At 35.1% G+C, this 24,875-nt stretch overlaps 1 protein-coding gene and 1 non-coding gene across 6 annotated transcripts in view; both read left to right on the top strand.

Moving 5' to 3' along the window:
- CDH12 (cadherin 12) overlaps positions 1–24,875 on the top strand; it is a 1,106,066-nt gene that overhangs the window by 694,553 nt on the left and 386,638 nt on the right. The window contains exon 4 of one of the 5 annotated variants that reach the window (XM_070476517.1): positions 24,395–24,488. The exons of the other annotated variants lie outside the window; for them this stretch is intronic. The gene's annotated coding sequence lies outside the window, so the exon portion shown is untranslated. The remainder of the gene's footprint in view (positions 1–24,394; positions 24,489–24,875) is intronic. 5 annotated transcript variants of the gene reach the window in all.
- TRNAC-ACA (transfer RNA cysteine (anticodon ACA)) lies at positions 23,576–23,647 on the top strand. Its single transcript has one exon. It is a non-coding gene; the product is annotated as a tRNA-Cys (tRNA).

Here is a 24,875-nt window from a genome sequence, read left to right as displayed (position 1 = left end):
TATGCATATATTATCCAGCTAAGTATTTCACCCATTCAGAATTTACTATATTTAGCTTTTGAAAAAAAGATACTAATAATTTCAGTAATGCAATGATTATAATGTCAAATCAAAGTTTAGGGGGTTATTTCAATTACACAGGTTTTAATAAGTAGTAAGGGACTTCCCAGGTGGTGCAGTTGTAAAGAATCACAAGCCAATGCCGGAGACACAAGAGACACAGGTTCGATCCTGAATCAGGAAGGTCCTGTGAAGTAGAAAGTGGTTACACACTCCAGTATTCTCTCCTGGCAAATTCCATGGACAGAGGAGGCTACAGTTTGTGGAGTGTGAAATATTTGGACATGACTGAGCACAGTGCAACCTAATAACTAGTAAAGTTACAACAGCAAAAAATGAAACATCCATAAGAATGTGGAAGCATTGGGAAGGGATTGTTGGATGAGATATATTTATAAGGATAAAAAATATATTTTCAATACCCATGACTCTGGAATTAAACCCAAACATATTGCTTCCAAAATCTATGACATCGAACAACTTAATTTATGTTTTTTAGAACATGTATAAAGCAAAAATAACTTAGGTAAACATTTGACATGGAAAATAAAATGAGATTATTACATATTAACATGCACTTAGTAATTTTCCTTCAACAATCACTTCTTTCTCTTTCTTTTCTTTATACCCTATAATGTAGGCATAGATTCAGCCCTGAGAAAAATTGCCTATTGGTATAATTTAGACTTGGGAGTGCTATATGTAAATTAATTTCTTTCAGGTGTTATTTTCTCAGAATCAGACTTCCCTGTGAGGCTTGTCAAGGTCATTGTGTTAAACAATTCTGTGTGCATTCTTGAAGTCAGAGGTCTAAACAGGCTGCATAGCAGTTTGACTGAAAAGGTGCTATGCAAATATAGTGCATACTGTCATCAGTGTGGATAAGACCGTTCATTTTCAGACTCTTAGGAAGTCTGTAAAAAGAAATCTGGCTGTAAGGAAGAAATGTGGCTCAGTAAGTGGGATAGTGTGACTGATATTTTACTGGGCAAGAGAGTAGAACAGTAATGAGTTCAACCTATAAGATGTTAATTATGTATCTATATCTCTCTGTATATAAATATGAGAAGAAGGTAAAGTGAAAATGAGGAAATGTATAGGAGTGTGTGTGTAAAGAGAGACCCATTCACACACAAACACAAAGAGAGACAAAGGGAAAAAAACAGGAAAATAGGATAAGATCAAGAGTCAAAGGGTAACACAATAGAAAAAAACAGAGAGCAAGAGACAAAGATTGACAGACAGGAACATAAGGGAAACAGACTGTGAAATAGACAAGAGTCAAAGAGCTTGGCTGGGCAGATAGACAGAGGGACAGATAGAAAAAGAACAAATGAAATGTGTCTAAAATAGGAGTCCTTTCTTTTTGTCTGACATAAGAAAGGATCCTTATTCTTCCTCAGTGGAGCATCATTATTGTCAATGGGAGGTCACCAGGGAAGATGTGTGCCCCACAGCAAGGGCTGCTGTCTCTTCACGGTATTTATTTGTGCAGTGTATGCTTCATGCGCACATTATTTACTTTGATTATTCTTTGAAGGAATGTATTAGACCCTTTAGTTTTCTATACGACATACATCAGACATTGTACCACATAACTCATAACAGTACTTGAATCATGTGCGGCACAGATAATATGTGACTGTATCTGAAAGCTGCAAGGAGAGCCAGGATGGAAAGAAATGGAAAAAATGAAAAGCCCACAAACAAAAGCCAAAGTTTCCTCCTTTACTTTTAGTGTATATAGAATAAAAAGGAAGTGGGAGAGAAACAAGCATGGATATCATTATGTCTGTATCCATCTTTCTTCAGCTGGCTCTATAATAATGCATGCTAAATAAACTGTTTTGAAATTAAATGACCCCTTCCTTCAAGATAACAAAGTCCATGAAAGATTTCTGATGACAGGAAAATATATGAGCAATCACTATGTAAATAGAGGATATCATGTTAGTCAGAGAATGAGGCCTTATCAAGTAGAATTTAAAAGAACAGGCCATAACAGTTGGGGCTTCCCAGGTGGTGCAGTGATAAAGAATCCACCCATCAATTCAGGCAACTCAAGAGACACAGGTTCTATCCACAGTTGGGAAGATCCCTGGTGGAGGAAATAGCAACCTGCTCCAGTATACTTGTCTGAAAAATTCCATGGACAGAGGAGTCTGATGGGCAAGAGTCCATGGGGTCTCGAAGGGTCAGACATGAGTGAGCAACTGAACACAGTGGGCTTAGAGGAGACCAGTAATGTAATAATGGAAAGTAGGACAGAAGAAAACAATCACATAACTTTATATTGCCATTCATTCAAAATTAATACACACCTACAAATATACATATAATCTCTGTGGATGTACACTTATAGCACTCTCACTTCATACAGTTGAGAGCTGTGCTTAACCAGAACAATGATGATACTGGTGCAGAACCTACAATGAATAAACTACTTCCACCCTTTTCTGTCTGTCCTCCGCATCCCACCTCAGTGACATGAGAATTCTTTTGTCCTTGTTCAGCTGCCACTCCTGACAGTTATATGTATTGAGAGCACAATGATGACCTTTAGAAACAATGGAAAAGTATCCACTCTAATGATGGTGTTATGAGGAGAAATTGAGAGAAGTCAATATGATTGAGAAAGGAAAGGTTGATGTCACCCTTCGGGTCAGATATATTTTGGGTCAGATATATATTCATGTGCCAGAGGAAAGCTATTAGGAATGTAATATGGACTTTTAAAGCTTAACTTTCATGTCATTAATGAAACCAGACCCAGAGGAGTCATATACAAAATACTTTATAAAAGGAAATATCCAAACCTATATAAAATGAAAAAATCTAGTTTTCATCATGATGTCATTACCTGTTTATAGCACTATAAATTTATGGTATTTATATGTTCAAAAGTAAAATTAAAGATTTAAATTATGACATTTAAAATAGTGCCATGTTTTATTTTCTTATGGTTGACCTCAGACCTATAGAAGGGAAATGGGTCACGCCAAAGCCATTGAATCTGAAAAGCAATATATTTGAAGAACTTGTCATGATAAACAAAAATCAAAGCTTTTAAAGTTATAACTCCCCAGAGTAGGAACAAGCCAAGGACACCAATACCATTACCACTGTCAAAATCTGTCCATGGCATTAAACTTTTCAATCCACTTCGGTTTGGCAGTGTAAGGTCATTCTAGTTCCCTGGGGTACCTTTCTTTCAGTAAGGCATGGGCTTTCCATGAGTAATTTACTTGATTGGCATTTATATATTCTGCCACTTAAAATCATTCATGTGACCAGCAGCCCTCAGAATATAAACGGAGAGATTTTAACACATTGTCCCACAAACCACATCCATTCTTGTATGCATTTTCTCTTGCTGATTGAAATGGGCCTAATCTAAACAAATTGATGTCTCTCTTTTCTCATTCATATGTATGTTTCATGCCATTAAAGGTGTATGATGGCAAAGGGTGAATGATGATTTTTTTTAGACTAGTTGAGGATTCTCAGTTATTTTCTTTCCAAATATTTCCATATGAAACATAAAGGTTGAGGATCAACCATTCAAGTTCTTCTGAACCTCAAGATATTTAGACAGCATTACTTGTCAGTTAAAAGATTTCTTAGATTTGATTCAAATTGACTTTTACAGCCATTTTTTAAAAATTTTTAAATGTCTAACCTTTTCTCTTCAGGTTGTGATCACTTTTAAAAGTAAGAAATTTTTTTAAATATAAACATTGATCTGAAAATATTCCTGAAATATACTAATTAGAGCAGCAGCATGTCTATAAAATGAAAGTTTTCTATATAATTATTTTACAGTGTTTTACTATATTTTATACCTGTTAAAATATTTTTAAAATATATGTATTTCATATAATTTATCAAAATTATGCAATAAAGGACTTGACAGTGAATAATTATAAAAATATATGTTTTCTAGAGTTATTGATTAACCCACCCTTTATATGTTTTGAGCCAAAATACTTGAATGATCTTAATCTGGTTATTTGGTTCTTAAACATTTTGAAAGAGAAGAAGTATTTTAAATGAAAATTATTCTGGGAAAAGATATGATCTCAACAAACTATCAGGCAGTGTGATACAAACAAGGAAAAACATTAGCTTCTAGTCAAAGGATGACCAGATACCCAATTAAAATGAGCAGCTATACACTCCTGGTGCAGTCATGTATTCCTTCAGAAATATTTAGCATCTACTGTATATCAGGTCCTTTTCTCAGTGTCAGGGTTACATCAGTGAACAAAGAGATAAAAACCCTTGCTCTTTTGAGATTTGCATTCTAACAAAGTAAGGCAGGAAATAGTTGTTAATAACAATTGATCATTAATGAGGCAAAGAAGTAAAGCACAGTAAAGAGATAGACCACAAATAGTTGATGTGTGTGTGTGTGTGAGAGAGAGTAGTGGAGAGGATAGGTAATGTCACTTTTAAATAGGATCCACACATTGAGAAAGTGCAAATCCAGCAAATACTTGAAGTAAAGGAGTTGTCCTGAGTTTATCTATGAGAAAAGCAGCAGAATCATGCCTGCCAAATATGGGCAACATCCAGTCCAAGAGGTTTGGGTGGCTACAATGGAGAAAGTAAATGGGAGTTGAATAGAGGATGAGTTGAGAGAAATAACAAGAACTGATCACGTGGGGACTTTGGGACCACTGTCAGGAATTTGACTCTTCTGATAGAAATGTCAAGTCACTCAGAGCAATGAGCAAAGGGATGACAGGATTAGACTGAATTCTGACCAGTTCCTCTGTCTGTTGTGTGGATAAGAGAATGTTAGGAGGAGAAGGGGTAGTAAGAGTAGAGATATTGTAATGAGGGGAGACACAAATGTTTACACAGCAAGTCTGCAGTGAATTAATTCCCTTCACCCAGGCGATGCTCCTGGGGAAGAGACAAATTCAGCGAGGAGGCTATCTCCTATTAAACATGACAATGACAGACCTCTTGGCAGTTAAATTGAATGATCTGTACCAGGAGGCCAGTCCTTACTATGGGAAGTTTTGGCGGGATTTTTTACTTCTTGTATTATTGTTTTGGTAAACACACCTGGAAAAATAAATTTATTGGGTATCATGCCCTAGATAATATAATGTGACTTATACAATGATAGAATATGAAATGAGGATGTTCCATAATCTACATGGCTCTCTTTGTGTGTGTGAAGTGACTGGATACTTCATTAAGAAGCTCATCTGTTTCATAAAATGAACACATTTGACTAGATGAAAAAATAACATATGGAGGCCCACTAGGGGTCCTCAAATTCTCCCAGCTCCACCTGTATCTCTTGCTTATCTGTATCCTTGACATTATTAGTAAGGTTGACACTGAATTAAATCTCTACCTCACAGGGTATCACGTTTGACAATTGAATCCTCGGGGTTGTTGCAGATGGCAATAATCCAAGCCAGAAACACTGGTGGCTCGTGTCAGGCAATAGCAACAAGGGTGATGAAAAATGTCAAATTATGAATATGTTGGGTAGTATTCCACTAATGGAATGGGCGTGGATTGCAAAAAAAGAGAGAAGATTCAAGAATGACTTTAAACTTACTGGTCTTACATTTTTTTCATGGAGGGTGGAGGAGCAGAATTCAGTTTTAGATACAAGTCTGAAATCCATGTTAGACAATCAAGCGGTGAAGATTGAGAAGGAAATTAATACTTGAGTGTCCGTACCATTTATAAGAAATGTATAGAACTGAAGGAGGTTCTAGGATGAAATTGTCTATTTGAAAATTGTTGTCATATTGAGGATGTTTGAATTCCTGACACTAGACAAGAAATTCAATCAAATACATGTGAACAGAATAAATAAGAAGGCCAAGGACATAGCCCTCAGACATGACATTAAAAGGTCAAAGAGGAAGAACAAACAAAACAGACTGTCAAGGAGCAACCTGTGTGATAAGATGAAGAGAATGTGATGTATTGAAAGCCATGTAAGGGAGAAGGAAATATTCAACCTTGTCAAGTGTGGCTCATAAGTAAACAAGGTGATTTTGATAAAGGTTTTGTAGAAGGTGAAGCCCTCATTCTATAAAAAATAAATATTTTTATTAAATGGACATAATAGCTATACGACTATACATGATATTTCTTTAAAATACACATTTTTCTTGTATTTCAAATTTCAGAATTTGTTATAAATTTAATTTCCAACTGCAGTTAACCAACACACTTGAAGTGCTTGGATGTCCTTCTTTCAACTTGTTTTTAATTATGCTTACTGCATGCATGCTCTCTTTTAAGTATTTTAATATTAAGCTACCAATCTTAACTTTCCTTTTTTTTTAATTTAAGGATTCTTAAATCATCTAAAATCTCTGTCCTTAATTTCCAGAATAGATGACAGGTGACACAGAGGTAAGGGATTTAAGGAAATTCTGGACCATACAGTGAAGAAAAAAGTGCACCGGGTTTGTGGATAGTATTGGAGATAAAACACATGAATGAGAACAGAGTGTGAATATAGTGAAGCTTTTATGACAGCTCAACTCTGTGCTTCTACTTCTTGCTGTATCTTTTCCCAGAGTTGCAATATGAAAGCCTAAAACTTTGAGCGAGGTCACAAACTGTGTGCATTACGGGACCATGTGCTTTGCAGAAGAGCGGAGAAAGGACTCCGTGTAGAACCACGGATAATTCTTCCAAACTCAGTTGCAAAGAATCTTCTAACGTTAATCTTTTTCTGCTTCTGGCAACTAATATTTTATTCAGTTCGGTTTGTTTGTTTAGGGTCATGTCAATTCCTACAGGTACTGTCCTTATTTGAAAGAATGGTTTTCTTGGTGTATTTCTTCCTGCTAAACATCATTTATGTGAATACTCAATATAAGGATTAAAAACTGTGAGTTTCTGAAAATATCCAGTCAAGGAGCTACCCCAGTGCTCTTTAGGAAACATATCTAACACATCCAATGTAGAATGTTAATCATTTGTTCTGTTTTTGCTTTTCTGTAAGAAAAAAAATGCCTCCGATGAAAATATTGCTATCAGACTGAACCCATTTTTAGTCTTAAGTGTATGTGCCAAATGACGGACACTCTACCGAAATGAAGAATCTTTGAGGAATTGTAGAATCCTCTGGAACACACACCTGTTTAGATGTGCTAGGACAGAAGAGCAACAGATGGGTTATAATTTTCTAATTTTCACTGACTAGCACATATTTTATTCTTATACATCTATTATTGCTTGTTGTGTCTAATATATTTGATTAAGTGATAATAAAATGCATACCCACACACATGTATGCATTTTGCTACTGTCTTTTGGTTCTGGCCTTGTACCTTGACCTGCCTTTTCCAGAAAGAAGCAATAATTTTATTTCATGGTAAAATTAATTCCAGTACATTTATACTTATGTAGTAAATAGGCTACAAGAAAGTTTGTGTTTGGACTAAATAGATAACCATTGTTTACCAGACAAAAGCCCAGGTGAATTTTTTTCTGTAATAGTTATTCAGTACGTAAATATATGAAGTACAGATAAAATGCATTATGGTGAAAATTTGTATGTGATGGGTAAAAAATATGATCAATAGTGTTTATCAACAGTGATTATGTTAGAGAGTTGCCAGAGAAAATCCATTGTATTATACAGGCCATAAATATAGATCAGAAAGGAGATAATATGTTTTTGATTAATATATCTCGAGAGAAAAAAATACTCCTGTACTAAAAAAATAAGTTTTCAAGAAAATTACACCTATGCACCATTTTCTGATTAAAACAATGAGGTTTTCTCAGCATTAGTGTGTATAATCATAGGCATATCCTCATTATCTTAATAAGTTTTATCATAGCAAATCAGTCATTTTCATCATGGAGATAGTTGAATAATAAATTACCATATTTATTTTTGGATACCAGTATTTTCTTTATCTTTTATTTTCTTCTTTATGCACCATTGTCAATATATCCTATATTGTCCCTCCTCTCCTCTGACCTTGTTGAGTGGACTGCACTGATAGTTTCTTTCTCTTTCAGATGATTTGTTACTAGGTCTTTGTCTTGCCTATAGCTTTCCTCCTCTATTTTTCCCCTTACATTTGCTGCTGCTGTAAAATTTACTTTGGGAAATCTGCAGACCTTTTAGTGAATCTGTGTGTTCAAAAACCTAGGGAAACCAATGCTAGCAATATGACTGTGATCAAATTTTTAAAAATGCAATATCCTTCTACATGCAAATTTCAAAATAATACATGTAAAGCTATTATAGAGTCACACATTTTCAAAACTGAGGAGGCAACATTATAAACCCTGTCATTATTTTTATATAGCAATAGTACATTTGATAATAAAAATGATAACTAGTGCTAATTTGTCAATATGTAGTGAATCAGGCAGTTGCTTAAATGTATCAGAACATCTGCAAGCAACTGTGCTTGTGTTTATTATGCTTTTATTTTAGCATGCATTGTGATCATGCAAAAAAAAAGTATACCTTGTCATAATGATATTAAAATTGGATATACAAGGGCCAGTGCTGAAAAATAATGAAAAAAAATAAAAATCACCCCCCAAAAAAACCAGCACATGGAATACTGCAGACACTTGATTTAGAAATACTCTAAATAAAGCCAAACTATCACCATAATATTTCTAAAGAACACACCTACTCAGCTTGTTATTTGCACCTGTGGGAAATTAATCTTTCATTGTGTAAATGTATGGTCCTCATGAATGGATCCTTCAGTGATTCATTCAGTGAAAGGCAGTCATGCTGTACCACCTCAGAGTGGTTTTCTGTAGACTCATCAAAAATGCATTGCCTCACTTAACATGACATCTGACTTGTGATAAGTACTCAGTAAATATTATCTATTTTATTATATGCAAAAATAATGAGGGAATTATGCATGAAAGAAATAAATAAAGCCATTTTTCCTCTCCAAATGGTGCCTATGACCAACACCCTGCCAGAGCATTTTTGTAAGATATAGTAGACTGCTTCTAGGAATTACAACTTAGGCCCAGGGTTATTAGTATTCAAGTTCAATGGTATCAAATAGATTTTCTGGGTTAATGTAGGTGCCTAAATAACATAATTTTTTTTGAAAGGAGAATTTAGCTCAAATTGTAAAGAGAAAAACTATGAAATGAGTATATAGAACCCATTTTAAAGTTGGACTCACTCTATTTTATATGTCAGATCCCTCATACCAGGTTTGAATATAATACAGTGAGTTTTAATAGTACGTTTCATCTACACCTAGACATTAATTTCCATGAGTGCAAGATGTATATTAATACACTTGAATCTCATTGCAATCTTTATGCTGGAGAGGAAACATTGAAATAGAGTAGTTTTTAGACTCTATATCAAATATTTATTTAGATTGGCACCCAGATAGACTCATATTTAACAGTGAGAGTCAAATAGCTATACAAAAGATATAATTAAAGTTAATGCCATTGCATTTATTTCTGATTCAAAAATATATCAGCATTTCTTTCTTGATTTCTATTTATTTTTGGATTAAACTTATTGCACAAACTAGAAAAAACGACATGCCATATATTAGTATGTAATAATACAAACATTTATTTGAAATTTAGACCTTGTACATCTTAAAAGGCAGAATAAATATGTCTTTTTTTTTTTCAGAGAAGTACCCTATATATTTCCCTCTTGTATATTTGTTGGCAGATGATCTGTATATCTATCTTGAGATCAGATTTCACCAATGACCTTGACGGAACACTTCAATTTTGTCTGGTGAATGTCAAGTCAAATGCACCACATATGCCTCAGGTTTATGTTACTTTCATTTCCTGGTGTATGTGTAGGTCTGCAGATCTATGAGGAAATATTATCATTGTATGATACTCTTGCACTGCAGGAACACCTACAAAATTACTCTTCTCAGCTAAGACATAATGAGCTCCTCTTTATGACCAAGTTCAATCTTCCTTCCTCATAGAACAGGTACAAGGAAAAAGAGAAATTGCTCAAGATGCAAATTACCTCGACTCTTGTGACCCAAGTGAACTAGACCTTACAAACTGCCTGTCAGGGAGATGTAAATTTCTCAGAAACAACTAGATCACTTGACTCAAAGAGAGTTATTGATTTTTCTACAATGTCTCCTATGCAGAAATGAAAGACTTACAAGTTTATGAAGTGGATGCTTTCTAGTCTTTCTTTTGTTAAACTCAATTTTTTTTCACCTATTAATACTAGAGTTCATGGAGCATAAAAACATTTTTTAAACTTCATCTTTTCTTTCCTTCATTTGAAACGGAAAAAAAAAAAGTGGAGATATTCAGTGGGGTCACAGTGGGGAAAATTCCAGCATGCTGGTACCTCCATCTATAATTTAATCAATACACATTAACACAAGCTACGTTATGCACATGTGAAAAAACACTGGCCACCTTAGTGAAAAATGGCACAGCAATTAAAATGTCAAAAAGGCTAAGACAATGTGAAATGAAGCACAGCTATAATATTACTTTAAAATTTCTTAATTCTCTAGTGTTTACTGAAGTTTTTTAAATAATTTAAAATTTTAAAATACTAGCAAAATCCAACCAGCTGCTTACTGTTTTATGTAAAAATTGTGTGTATTTTTTATTGTATTTATTCTTTGGCTAAATTAATGATGCATTTGGTCTTTATTTATTAATTTTTTCTTTCCTGAAAGACTTAAAGACAGAAACTACTCCATTATTTTATTTTCTTCACTGAGCATAGGTAGATGCAGCACCACAAAATAAACTATTCCAAGGAGGACTTGATAACCTGAATTATTTCTTTTGAAGTCTCTTATATCTTCCTAGACCAAAATCATTTAATAGTAAAAATCATGTTAACTAAATTATTTTTAAAAATCTCTATCAATTCTCTTTGCAATATTTTTTTTTCCATGAAAGTACCGTTTAAATTTTTGTTTTATTTGTTGGTCCACTTAAGCTAAGTTTGTTTGCTGTCAGTCTCTGAGTAAGCTTGTGATGTTATGACAAAGAGGCAGCTCACTTGCCTACTGAAAATAGCTAGAAACTGACTTCTGATGAGACATGTAAGATAGCTTTTCATGCACAGTCCTTAGGCCCTGCCACGTAATCTCCACTTTTCAACGTTCTTAGTGAATGCTTAACTGAAAACAGGAATAGAATATTTAATGTTATCTTTTTTCTCTTTTTGTCAGTAAGTAAAGATGCAAAGCTGCACAGCTCCACCTCAGGGAACCCTAAGGGGGAAATTTGTGCTAGGACTTAACCATCCACATCAAGCACCAAAGAAGCAGGGTAATGAGACCCTGACATGCTACTGGCTGACATATAGGTTTTATTAGATTAAAAGCTCTGAAATGCCCATAAGGCAGAATGACTCGATGCATATTCTCCAATTCTAGAAGGCAGAGAATTGTTCTAGTTCATAAAACCAGTACATGAAGCTCATGACTGTAAATTTTTTTTTTTTAAATCAGTGTTGCCTTTGTTACCTCTTATTGTTGGGAGCATATTTCTTTGAACACATTAACAATGCATACATAATACTCCTCAATACTTCTTTCCTTCTGCAAATTTTTTTTCTGTATTTTTAGATATTTTCAAGTGTTTAAAACATCTTATGTTCCAGGATCTGTTCCAAAACCTCAAATGTGCATAAAATATATCATTCCAAAAAATTATGTTTCTAAAATATAGAGTATTCTCAACTGTTCTCTAATACCGAGATTAAATGGTAACTTATTTAAAAGATCTTTATATCTGCTTAAAACACTAAATGTCAAACTATGTATGTTTCCTAATATTTTTTGGATTAAAGTTTCTTTTTTTTTTAACTTGTGAAGTAGTTTTCTAATCTGCATTTATATGGTGGCTTTCTTTATGCTTGCAATAATCAATATTCTAACTTGGCTCCTGTTTTGCCCGATGTCCGAATCCCCGGGCGGGAAGAGAGAAGGCTTCCAAGACAATGAAATTCACAAAAAGGGAAGTTTATTACTGACTTGAGTCAGGGCCTTCTGCCGCAAACAACGCAGTGGTGCAGGGTCAGAAAAAGCCTTGAGCAGAGGCTGTTACCCAAATTTATAAGGTATGCATAAGCGGTTAGTAGCTGGCTTAAGCGGATTGGTTACACGTTTGCAAAGCAATTTTATTGGTACAAACTTTGGCGGGCTTTTTGTTCAAACTTAGGCGTTCGCGGGCTTTTCAGCTCTCCCTTTGTTTCTTACTGGATGCATATTGATTGGCTGGCTCCAGGTTACCTGATGGGGTTGGGGAATCCCACCATTTCAGGGGAAACCGAAACCCAGGTCTGGGCCGCCTGCCAGCCCCGGCAGCCCCACAGCTCCCAATATTACCCCCCTACTGTGGTACATTCTTTGTGTGATCCAGGGGCCTATGATTTTGACAGATCTTACTCCTGTGAGTTGGTATAATGCACAGTTGATTTTAAAATAGAATATGATTCAATCACACACATCCTTTAAGCTTTCCAGGGGGCGCTAGTGGTAAAGAATCCTCCTGCCAATGCCAGAGACTTGGGAGATGCAGGTTCGATCTCTGGGTCAAGAAGATCCCCCGAAGAAGGAAATGGCAATCCATTCCAGTATTCTTGCCTGGAGAATCCCACGGACAGAGTAGCTTGGTGGGATACAGTGCATGGGGTTGCAAAAGAGACACAATTTAGCTGCTAAACAACAACGATGGACACAGGGCACTGGCTGAAAGGAGCCTCTAGGAAATAAATTCAGTCATTCCAGATACTTAGTAGGACAATGGGGGCCTTAGTTCTACAACCACAGGAAAATGGATTCGGTTAGAACCTAAGGGGATATGGACTTTCCTATTCAAGCCTGCAGGTGAAGGTGTATTTGATCAGCACTCCGATTTTAGCCATTTCAGTCTCTGAGTAGAAGACCCGGATAAAATGTACCAAAATCCTGGCCAGCAGAAATGACTCAGTTATAAAGTTGTCTTGTTTTGGATGGCCACACTCATGGTGATATTTTCCCTAACAGTAGACAAATAATATGATGTTATATGAGTAGAGGGATTTCAGCTGAAGGTGCCACTTCTTGAATTTTCTAAGCTATTATTTTTTAAATTAAAAATATATGTTAATGTATATTGAATACTTTCTATGCCAGGAAGTGTGTTTCTATTTACATAGATTTTTCTCATTTGATCTCTATATCTGCAGTGTAAGATAGTTCTACTAGAACTCCTACTTTACTAATGAAGAAACTGAGGCTTTGAGAGTTTATGTGATTTCTTCAAGGTGAAATAGTTACTACATTTCAAATATAGAATAGAAAATCAAGTTTGATGGCAGAACTCATACACTTACCTCTTCTTTCATGGTTTCATAGAAACTTAAAGCCCAGGAACCGGTTACATATTCTAATAGGAGAGCAATCAATGTGGTAAGGACTATAGTCCTCACCCCAAGAAAAACTTACCACAGGAGTAAGAACATTACCTGGGGTCATGTTAGAAATTTCAAACCCAAACCGGGACCCTCTGAATCAGCATCGGCATTTTATGAAGAGTTTTAGATGATTCATCTGCACATTAAATGTAAAAGTGAATGTAAATTCCTTGTTTGACACTATGGCCTTAGGCAAGTCACTTCATCCTGACATCCATATTGTTTCACACAGCTGTAGAACAGAGGTAAATTATCAAATATTCTTTAAGAATTAAATTATTTAAGTGTCCAGTATATTATTCGCTAGATAAGAAGTAATTACTAAATAATAATAGAGGCTTTATTTGTTTCTTAATGATGGATGTAGACGAGGGAGAATGGCCTAGAAATGTCAGTGCTTCCTTCAGTCTGAATCTTCAACAGTGACTTCATGGAGGCAAAGGTTCTGAATGGAGCATACAGTCTTCAGGAGGATGGTCAAATCAGACAGAAAGCTTCAGATGAGATAGGGCAGGCTTGGCAGTCCAGCAACCCATGAGTTCACGTTCTTATTGAATGATAACATTGATTTGGAGTCAGCTATGTACTGACCTGTCTCTCCCTGAGGACAGAACCACACAGTTAAAGTGGAATCTTGTGCTATTTTCCCAAACCTACAAGAGCAGTAACTCTGCACTATCAAAAGCTACTTGCTCTGTGTTCAAAAATTAAGACAATCAGATCAGAAAATGTGTAAACTGGAAACAGGTTATCTTCTGTCAGTTTATGTGGCTAAAAATGAATAATAAAATCCTTTGTTGTTGTTATGGTTTAGTTGCTAAGTCACATCTGACTCTTTCCAACCCCATGGATTGCAGCACACCAGACTTGGCCCACCTTCACTATCTCCCTAAGTGTGCTCAAACGCATGTCCATCGAGTCAGTGATACCATCCAACCATCTCATCTGCTGCAACCCTCTTCTTCTCCTGCCCTCAATCTTTCCCAGTATCAGGGTCTCTTCCAAAGAGTCGACTCTTCGCATCACGTGGCCAAAATACTGGAGATTCAGCTTCAGAATCAGTCCTTCCGATGAATATTCAGGGTTGATTTCCTTTAGGCTAGACTGGTTTGATCACCGTGCAGTCCAAGGGACTCTCAAGAATCTTCTCGAATGGCAAAATTAGAAAGCATGAATTCTTTGGTGTCAATTACTAGTATTAAATAAATTGGCTTTTAACTGTTTTCAGTTATTCTCCTTTAAAAGTTATTGTCATTTTACTTACTTTTTAACTGAATCACACTGTCTCTATGTATTAATCTTCACTCTTGGAATTGCTTCTGAGGGAAAAATTACTTTTAAAATAATTTTCTTTGCAATTAAGAAAATGAGTACCTACAGACCTAACAAAGATTGCATTGTGGAATTACTTGTTTCACTGCCTGAAGACCAAAATTATTGGCAGTGACAAAACTACAAATAAAATCAAAGGGCTAGCTCCTTTTTTGATTTCATCTTTGGAGAAAATATTTTAGCCTAATATCGTTAACTCTAAAGATCTTTATCTAAAACTCATAGAAGGGTTTCTCATCTTTATATCTTTTTAAAAAAAGCAAATACTCTCTCAATACTATGATGTTTTTAGTGGATATTTCACAATGTAAGCTTCGTGACTTAAAAATGCCTTCTACCTGTTGCTTATTATCCCTTTTTCAGTAGCCTCATTTTCTTACATGTATTTTGATACCATTCATTGGTTGAGAGACAGTGTAGTGTTCATGAACATGCTTTGTGTATCTGGCTGCATATATTTGAAATGTCATGCTACCATTTTAAAGCTGTGTGAATTTGGGCAAGTTATTTAACCTCGTGTGCCTTGATTTCCACACAGATAAAATTGGTTTATATAGATTCATTCAACAGGAATAAGTACTAAATGAATGAATAAGTACTTAATATACATGAACTATTTATGCAAGGTGTTAAAATCTCATTTCTTTACTGAAGAAGTCTGTTGATCTGTAACCTAAAGCCAGGACTACTCTGCGCAGTTGTGCAGTATGTGCACTGCACAACGGCATCTTATGGAGGGAAACTTTGAGGGTAAAATTCCATCTCTGCTCCCATTACTTCATCATGAGCCCACTCAAAGCTGATCTGTTTTTCACACTTATCTGTCCAGAGGGGACAACTTTGTTTCTAATCAAGTAACTAGCAAAAATACACCCTACTGGAAAATCTAAGCACAGCTGTCTTTGTCCTAATAATTATGCCTGATAAATTTTTGGCTATTATCTAGTAACAAAAAAGAAAAATTCAGTTTCTCTTGGACATTCCAGATCTAGGAAAAATGTTATTTATTTTAATTCTTAAAAAACTATAGACATCTCTGAAAACTGAGCATAGTTATGCTTAGATTCATATGTGTGTGATTTATGTTTCTATTCATACCTACAGTTATTCTGTACTGAATGTACAGAATGGTAGGTTGAACAACTTGTAATGATATTATATTGTGTACTTAAATCTGAGGAGCTTGTGCATGCTTTGAAGGCAAGGCTGATACATATGAAATAGTAAAACATGTCAAGTCTTAAGTATATAGTAAATATTAATTACCTTAATGAGTAATTAATGATAATTGTTGGGTTGAAAAGTGAGAGTAGACAGTGAGGCCAAGCATATCATACACACACACACACACACACACACACACACACACACACACAAATGAGGGCAGAAAGAAAAAGTTTTACAACAGAAAATATTCATACCTCAGGGAATATAGATGTAAATATAAAAAAGATAAAGATTTCTCCAAGATTTTAAGTCCCAGCTTGAGAAGATCTCCTGGAGAAGGAAATGGCAACCACCTTCAAACGGCAACCCTCTTCAATTCTTGCCTGGAAAATTCCATGGACAGAGGAACCTGGCAGGCTACAGACCTTGAGGTCACAAAGAGTCAGACATGACTGAGGAACTAACACTTCAGCTTTCTTTCTTTCACTAAAACCATGTACCAGTATGTGTGTGTGTTTAAATAAAAACAATTACTGGAAAATTGATTTATAAATAGAATACTCAAAAATGAGTCAAAATTTTTCTGTCTCTTATTACATTGACTTCAAATCTATTGAGTTTGGAAATCATCAAATCAGATGTAGAGTAGGTAAAGGTGCCCTTCTGAAACTCAAGTGAAAGAGTTTTCTAGAGGTCCACATGCAGAAGAAACTATTGAATAGAGTCAAGGAAAGAACTGCTTATTTTGGGTTAGCTGAGAATTGTATAAAATATTTCCTTCAACTTCTCACTAAGCATAGCTTAAAATTGAGTCCAGGAAAATCATAGAGGACAAGACAGGTAAAGTGGATACAGGGAAGCATTATGATGGAGACTATGGTAGGCTTTCAAAAGGGAGACCTTCAGTGAAACAGCATAACATAGTTTGGAGCAGCATACCATATCATTGGACACACAACTTGAAATCAGACATTGTAGTGGGCTGAATTTTGCCACCCCTCCCCCCAAAAAAATTATATGTCCATGTCCTAATTCCTGGAGCCTGGGAAGGTAACCTCATCTGGAAATAAAATATTTGTAGATATAATCAAGGTAAGATGAGAACATAGTACATTAGTGTGTGTGTGTGTGTGTGTGTGTGTGTGTGTGTGAGTTGCTCAGTTGTGTCTGACTCTTTGTGACCCCATGGACTGTAGCCCACCAGCCTCTGATGTCCATAGAATTCTCCAGACAAGAATACTGGAGTGGGTTGCCATTCTCTTATCCAAGGGATCTTCTCAACCCAGGGATCAAACCTGGGTTTCCTGCATTGCCAGCAGATTCTTTACCATATTAGGGTGGGCCCTAAACCTGATGATTGTTGTTTTTGTTCAGTCACTAAGTTTTGTCCAACTCTTTGTGTCTCCATGGACTGCAGCACACCAGGCTTCCCTGTCCCTCAACATCTCCTAGAGTTTGCCCAAGTTCATGTTCATTGAATCAGTGATGCCAGCCAACCATCTCATCCTCTGTGGTCCCCTTTTCCTCCTGCCTTCAATATTTCCCAGTGTCAGGATCTTTTCCAGTGAACTGGCAGTTTGTATCATGTGTTCAAATTATTGGAGCTTCAGCTTCAGCATCAGTCCTTCCAATGAATATTCAGGGTTGACTCCTTTAAGATTGATGGGTTTGATCTCCTGATGATTAGTTATCTTTAAAAGAGAAAGAGATTTGGATACAGAGACACATAAAAGACACAATAGGAATAAAGCCATGTCATAATACAGCTATAAACCAAGGACCACCTTACCTACCCCCTGAGAAATCTTCATGCAGGTCAAGAAGCAACAGTTAAACCAAATATGGAACAATGGACTGGTTCCAACTTGGGAAAGGAATATGTCAAGTTTGTATATTTTCACCCTGCTTATTTGACTTATATGCAGAGTACATCATGCAAAATGCTGGGCTGGATGAAGCACAAACTGGAATCAAGATTGCCGGGAGGAATATCAATAACTTCAGATATGCAGATGACACCACCCTTATGGCAGAAAATGAAGAGGACCTAAAGAGCCTCTTAATGAAAGTGAAAGAGGAGAGTGAAAAAGCTGGCTTAGAACTCAATATTCAAAAAACAAAGATCATGGCATCTGGTGGCCATGAAATGGCCTTGCTTCTTGGAAGAAAAGCTATGACCAACCTAGATAGCATATTAAAAAGCAGAGACATTACTTTGCCCACAAAGGTCTGTCTATCCAAAGCTGTGTTTTCTCCTGTAGTCATGTATGGATATGAGGGTTGCACCATAAAGAAAGCTGAGCTCCCAAGAATTGATGCTTTAGAACTGTGGTTTTGGAGAAGAGACTTGAGAGTCCATTGGACTGCAAAGAGATAAAACCAATCAATCCTAAAGGAAATCAGTCCTGAATATTCATTTGAGGTACTGATGCTGAAGCTGAAGCTCCAATAATTTGGCCACCTGATGTGAAAAACACTCATTGGCAAACACCCTGATGCTGGGAAAGATTGAAGACAGGAGAAGGGATCTTATCCTCAACAGAGGATAAGATGGTTGTATGGCATCATCAACTCAATGGACATGCGTTTAAGCAAGCTCTGGGAGTTGGTGATGGACAGGGAAGCCTGGAGTGCTGCAGTCCATGGGATTGCTGAGTCAGACATGACTGAGCAACTGAACTGAACTGAGATTTTAATTATAGAAGCAGGCATAGTGAGGATCAAATGTATAGGCAGTTGACATAAACAAGCATCATACTCAGTCACAGGACAAGTCTTTAAGTAATTGATAGTTTTGTATATGCAACGAAAAAAAAAAAAAAAAATAGACACCGTTCCCAAAGAGGCAGATGTACCTTTTAGGAAATCAGACAGCTCAGAAAAAATGTCATGGTTTATGTACTTAAGGGTAAACAACAAAGGTGTGAGACTGTCAGAATGGAAAACTAAACATCATGAATTTCTAACATTGTACCATGGATATCCTGACTACTGCCAGATAAGTTCTATATTAGATATTCTAAAAAGACTAAACACTTGTTACTAATAAACAATGCCTGTTCCTAGCACTTGCTATTCTCTTTTTCCTTGATATGACAAATCCTGATGATTCCAGTTCTCTTTTGTTTTTGAAAGACAAGGATGACTTCAGCTAAGGCCACTTCATTAGTAACTCACCTTGAATTTTAACATTGAGTGGAGGGCAGGCAAAGAGAAGACAAACTTCATCAAAAGAGAACCAGAAAGTATTGTAAAAACTGAGTGAAAATTTGGAGACAGATACCTAACATGATTTTGAGATAAGAACATGACCATTGTTCATCAGATGGCATTGGTTCAGTAAGAAAATGGCCCTAGAATTTAATTTGGCTGAAAGGTCTTTTATGGAGGCAAATAGGATACAAAATAAGAATAGCAAATAAGTATGGGAATAAGATGTTACTTAATTTTTACAACAGATGAATTTTTGAGAAGCTAAGACTTTGTTATGACTTTGTGAATGTACAAAGTTAGGGTTCTGTAAGAACCCATATAAAGAAATAATATCATAAAGATGTGTTTATTTATACATTTATTATATATATCCATTTGCCGTAAACATTATTTCTGGACCTCTCTGAAGGTTATGGCTAAGATAGCCCTATTTTATATGGTCTATCTTATTTATGTGGATGTGTAAATAGAAAATTCACAGTTTCCAGGAGGCTGTTGCTTTCAAGTGATACAAAGTAAAAATGATAAAACTGTTCAAGAAACTATTTCAGCTTTGTTCCTTATATAAGCAAAACTACCTTTTTTCCCGATTTGAATACATGATTAATTTTCTTCACCTATGTTAAGAAATAAAAGTAAGCCTTAAGATGGGTGAATTTTCAGTATTTTAAATTTTATTTAAGTAAAAACAAATCTCCCTCTCACCTGCAGATGACCTACTTCTTGGTTACTGGTATGCAATGTTCTTCCTCCCTTAATTCAGAAGCTAATTATCTATAATTATTATAAAATAGTATAAAATAATGGAATTGGGATCATAAAACACAAAGTTGTATTTTTTGTTACCAAATTATCAAAGCTGGTTTCTTTTAAAAATTATATAAAATATTTACTCTTTTTTTGTTAAATAATTTTAAGCCCTTGATTTAGTTTCTAAAATTCATAAAAATTTGAAAAATTAATCCTGCCTGATTAAAGGGAGAAATCAAAATACTTGTATCAAGAATGTGTCCATGGCTGTCTCTATCAGATTAATATTTTTTTAATTGAAGTATAGTTGATTTACAATATTGTATTAGGTCCTTGCAGAGTGATTATTTTTGTTTTTGTTTTTGTTTTTTTTATGTTTTTATTTTTTTTAGTAATCATTATAAAATTTTATTTATTTATTTATTTAGAGTGATTATTTTTGAAGAGTGTATTCCTTTATAGGATCATACAAGAAAATAGGTATAATTCCCTGTGCTATAAAAATATCCTTATTGCTTATCTATTTTATATATAGCAGTTTGTATCTATTAATTCCATACCCCTAATTTGTCCTCCTTCCCTCTCTCCTTTGACAATAGTACATTTGTTTCTATATCTGGGAGTCTGTTTTTGTTTTGCATATACATTCATCTGTATTATTTTCTTTTAGCTTCACATATAAGTGATATCTTATAGTATTTATCTTTGACATATTTCTCTAAGCATAATATTCTCTAGGTCCATCTTCACTGCTGTGAATAAAAGTAATTCAGTCTATCTTATGGTTGAGTAATATTCTATTATATATAAGTACTTAGGCTTAAGAAGATGTGTCATATTACATATATTGTGTGTGTTTGCATGTGTATGTATGTGCGTGTGCACATATGGGCTTAGTCACTTTAGTTGTGTCTGACTCTTTGCAACCCCATGGATGTTAATCCACCAGGCTCCTCTGTCCATGGGACTTTCCCAGCAAGAATATTGGGGAGGGTGGTCATGCCCTCCTCCAGAGGATCATACCAAGCCAGGAATCAAAACCACATTTCCTGCATCTCCTGTATGTATGTATGTGTGTGTGTGTGTGTGTGTGTGTGTGTGTGTGTGTATTATATAATCTGTTGATGAGCACTTGGGCTGCTTCCGTGTCTTGGTTACAGTAAATGCTGCTACTGTAGACACTGGGTTGGGTGCATGTCCAGATAGAAGCCCCTATGGTAGTTGTATATTGATTTTATAAGTTGTCTCCATACTGTTTTCCATAGTGGCTGCACTGATTTGCATTTCTACCAACAGAGTATGGGGTTCCTTTTTATCTGCATCTCTCCAACCTTTGTCATTTGTAGACTTTTTGATGATAACCATTGTGATTGATGTGAATTACCTCCCTGTAGTTTCTATTTGCATTTCTCTAAAAATTAGTGATGTTGAACATCTTCCCATGTGTTTACTGGACATCTGTATATCTTCTTTGGAAAAGTGTCTATTCAAATCTTTTGTCCATTATTGACGGTTTTTTTTTTTTTTTTTGATATTAAGTTGTATGAGCTGCTTCTGTCTTTTGGATATTAAACGCTTGATGGTTGCATTATTTGTGAATATTTTCTGCCCCTCCATATGTCATCTTTTTGTTTTGTGGATGGTTTCCTTTGCTAAGCAAAGATTTTAAGCTTGTTGGATACCATTTGCTTATTTTTGCTTTTATTTATTTTGCCTTAGGAGACTGACTCAAGGGAAAAGTTTTGCTATGGTTTATATCAAAGAGTATTTCACCCTTCTAGGAGTTTTGCAATTTCATATCTTACATTTAAGTCTTCAAACAGTTTTGAGTATATTTTTTTAATAAAATGCAAGGAAATGTTCTTATATCAATGTTTTGTGACTGTTCATGTGACTTTCTAGTTTTCCAGCACCACTTATTGAAGAGATTGTCATTTTTTCATTCTATATTCTTGCCTACTTTGATGTAGGTTAATAGACTGAAAATGAACATGTTTATTTCTGGACTCTTTTCTTTTCCATTTATCTTTGAGTCTGTTTTTGTGCCAATACCATTGCTGTTTTGATTATTATAGCTTTGTATTACAGTCCAAAGACTGAGAGGGTTATACCTCCAGCTTTGTTCATTTTTCTGAAGATTTCTTTGGCAATTCAGGATCTTTTGTGATTCTATAGAAATTTTAGGATCATTTGTTCTAGTTCTGTGAAAAATCCTGATAGGGATTGTATTAAATCTATAGATTACTTTGGGTAGTACAGCCATTTTAATAATATCAATTCTTCCAATCTAAGAGCATGGTATGTATTTCTATTTCTTTAAATCATCTTCTGTTTCCTTCATCAATATTTTATAGTTTCAGAATTTAAGTCTTTCACCTCATTGGTAATGTTTATTCTTAGGTATTCTTTATGCAGTTTTAAAGAGAAATTATTTTCTTACTTTTCTCTTTCTGATATTTCATTATTAGTGTGTAGAAACACAATAAATTTCTATTACTCTTGCATTTTAAAGGTGATATTATAGGCACTTTCACTTGAGTGCTTAGGATATGGTACTTCATGTCTATTTAATTTACATTATTGCAAGATTAAAAGCTTAAATATACCATCGACAAGAGAATTTGTGTCATAATGACCTCTAAGAATATGCAAATGGTGATATGGGTTACCACATCTTTATTAACACATATTGATCAGAATTCTAGTGTTAAAAATATTGTGGGGTCATTATGATTAAGTGTTTGTAGCCATTAGCTACATATTTGGGTCAAGTGTATATTGTATAATCTGGGCACATTTTCTTGCTAGGATAAACCAATATTTAAATGATAAGAAGTATTTATTTTTGTTCTTGTTGTTGTTTTGTTCTATGATGGAAAGAGGTATGCAATTTCTGTGTATCTATTGCAAGGTCCTGAAATGAAATATGTTAAGATTGGTTTTCTGAACTGTAAGGTGCTTCAGAAATTTCTGTACTCTCAATTTCAACTCTTAGATCTTCTCTTTCTCTATTTGTCTGTGAGTATGACAGTTCAGTCCTTAAATACTGCATTGCTTCATTCTGTCAGAAAATATTTATTTTATACCTGCTCAGTCCCCACTGCATGACTGCCTTGAAACTGTTGATTCAACAAAGTGTTTTCTGCTATAATTCATAGAACTTGAGAAATGAAGTACTTGGCTGTACATTCTCATGTTTATTTTGCCATTGACTATTATTACCCCTCCCTTCTCCCTCTGTCTCTATCTGTATTCTTATTTAATAGGTTAAGAAAGGAACAGATGAGTGTATTTCTTCTTAGGAAGAGTTAGAGAGTTGGGATCCATGAAAGCACATCAAGGGCAGAAGCATCACAATGGGAATAGCTGTTTTAGAATTTTACGTGTTTTAGAGTCAACTTGCATTTTCTGAGTACCTATCCCGCTCAAGGTGGCAAGCTGATTTACCATTGCTCATAATATTTCAGTAAATAATTAAGAACTTCCTTCATGAACCTGCTGGAAAATCTAATGGAAAGAATAGAAATGTCATAAAAAGTTGACATGATACAATCCTAGAATCCTAATAACTAACTGAATGGCTTTAAATTTTTAATAAATTAATTTTATATTTTGATATACCTACACACATACATGACTTCCCTGGTGGCTCAGATGGTAAAGCATCTGCTTACAATGCAGGAGACCCAGGTTCGACCCCTGGGTTGGGAAGATCCCCTGGAGAAGGAAATGGCACCCACTCCAGTACTCTTACCTGGAAAATCCCATGGACAGAGGAGGCTGGTAGCTACAGTCCATGGGGTCACAAAGAGTTGGACATGACTGAGCAACTTCACTTTCACTTTCACACACATACATACACAATTTTATTTTAGACAGCTGTATATGTATACATATATAGTATAGGAACTACTACTATTTGTGATAAAGTCATATTTTTAATCACAAACGGTAGTAGTTCCTTTCTCATAAAAGCAATTCTCTTGCCATGGGGTTGAAGAAAACTAGATTCAGATTATCATGTTTCCAGAATCTCTCAATCTCTCACCTCATTTAACCCCAAAGAGTTTTAGTGTCTTCTTCTCTAAAATAATAAAGGATTTTTTTACTTCAACTCAATTGTTTGCATTTTATAATATAAACTTTAGTTGCTCTACCTAAAAATTCAGTTAAATTTTACCAGATTGCCATAATCTGATTTGATTCTAAATAATATATAGTTTATTTTACCAGACAATATTTAAAAATCATAAAATATAAATCTTATGGAACTCAACAATAATTTCAGTTGACACTCAATGCATACATAATAATATGGAAAATGATTATCATTTGAATTCAGGTAAGTTGAATAAAAATGATTGCCATTTAAATAAGGTTATGTGTGTGTGTTAGTTAGCCATGTCCAGCTCTTTGCGACCCCATTGACTGTAACCTGCCAGGCTCCTCTGTCCACAGAATTATCCAGGGAATCATACTGCAGTGGGTTCACTCCAGGGGATCTTTCTGACCCAGGGCTCAAACCCGGTCTCCCGCATTGTTGGCAGATTTGGTAAGGTTATATCTTTTCCTAAATTGTATATTTCATTTTATAAGAGTCCAAAATTATTAGCTTAAAGTATGAAAAGTTCCATTTCTTGAATTGGAGAATAGTGGGAAAGATAGTCACAAGATAGAACAGTCAAAAGTCTTCAATAATTTATTAATTCATTCATGTAGATGGCACATGTAACAACAAATACCAAAACCAAAAAGCCTGATCTCAAGGAGCCTGCATTCCAGTAAGAGAAAGAAAGAGGAAGGAAAACAGGAAGAAAAACATGTATAAAATGATAGTAAGTTTTGAAAGCTATGTAGAAAGATAAGTAAGATGAGAAAGTGGCAGGGTTTCTTTTAAGAGGGTATTTGAACAGAGGCCTTAATATTGATTTAATGCAGG

Source organism: Odocoileus virginianus, chromosome 14, assembly GCF_023699985.2.
Source record: "Odocoileus virginianus isolate 20LAN1187 ecotype Illinois chromosome 14, Ovbor_1.2, whole genome shotgun sequence".
Lineage (NCBI taxonomy): Eukaryota > Metazoa > Chordata > Mammalia > Artiodactyla > Cervidae > Odocoileus > Odocoileus virginianus.
This window is presented reverse-complemented; position numbering and strand designations above follow the sequence as displayed.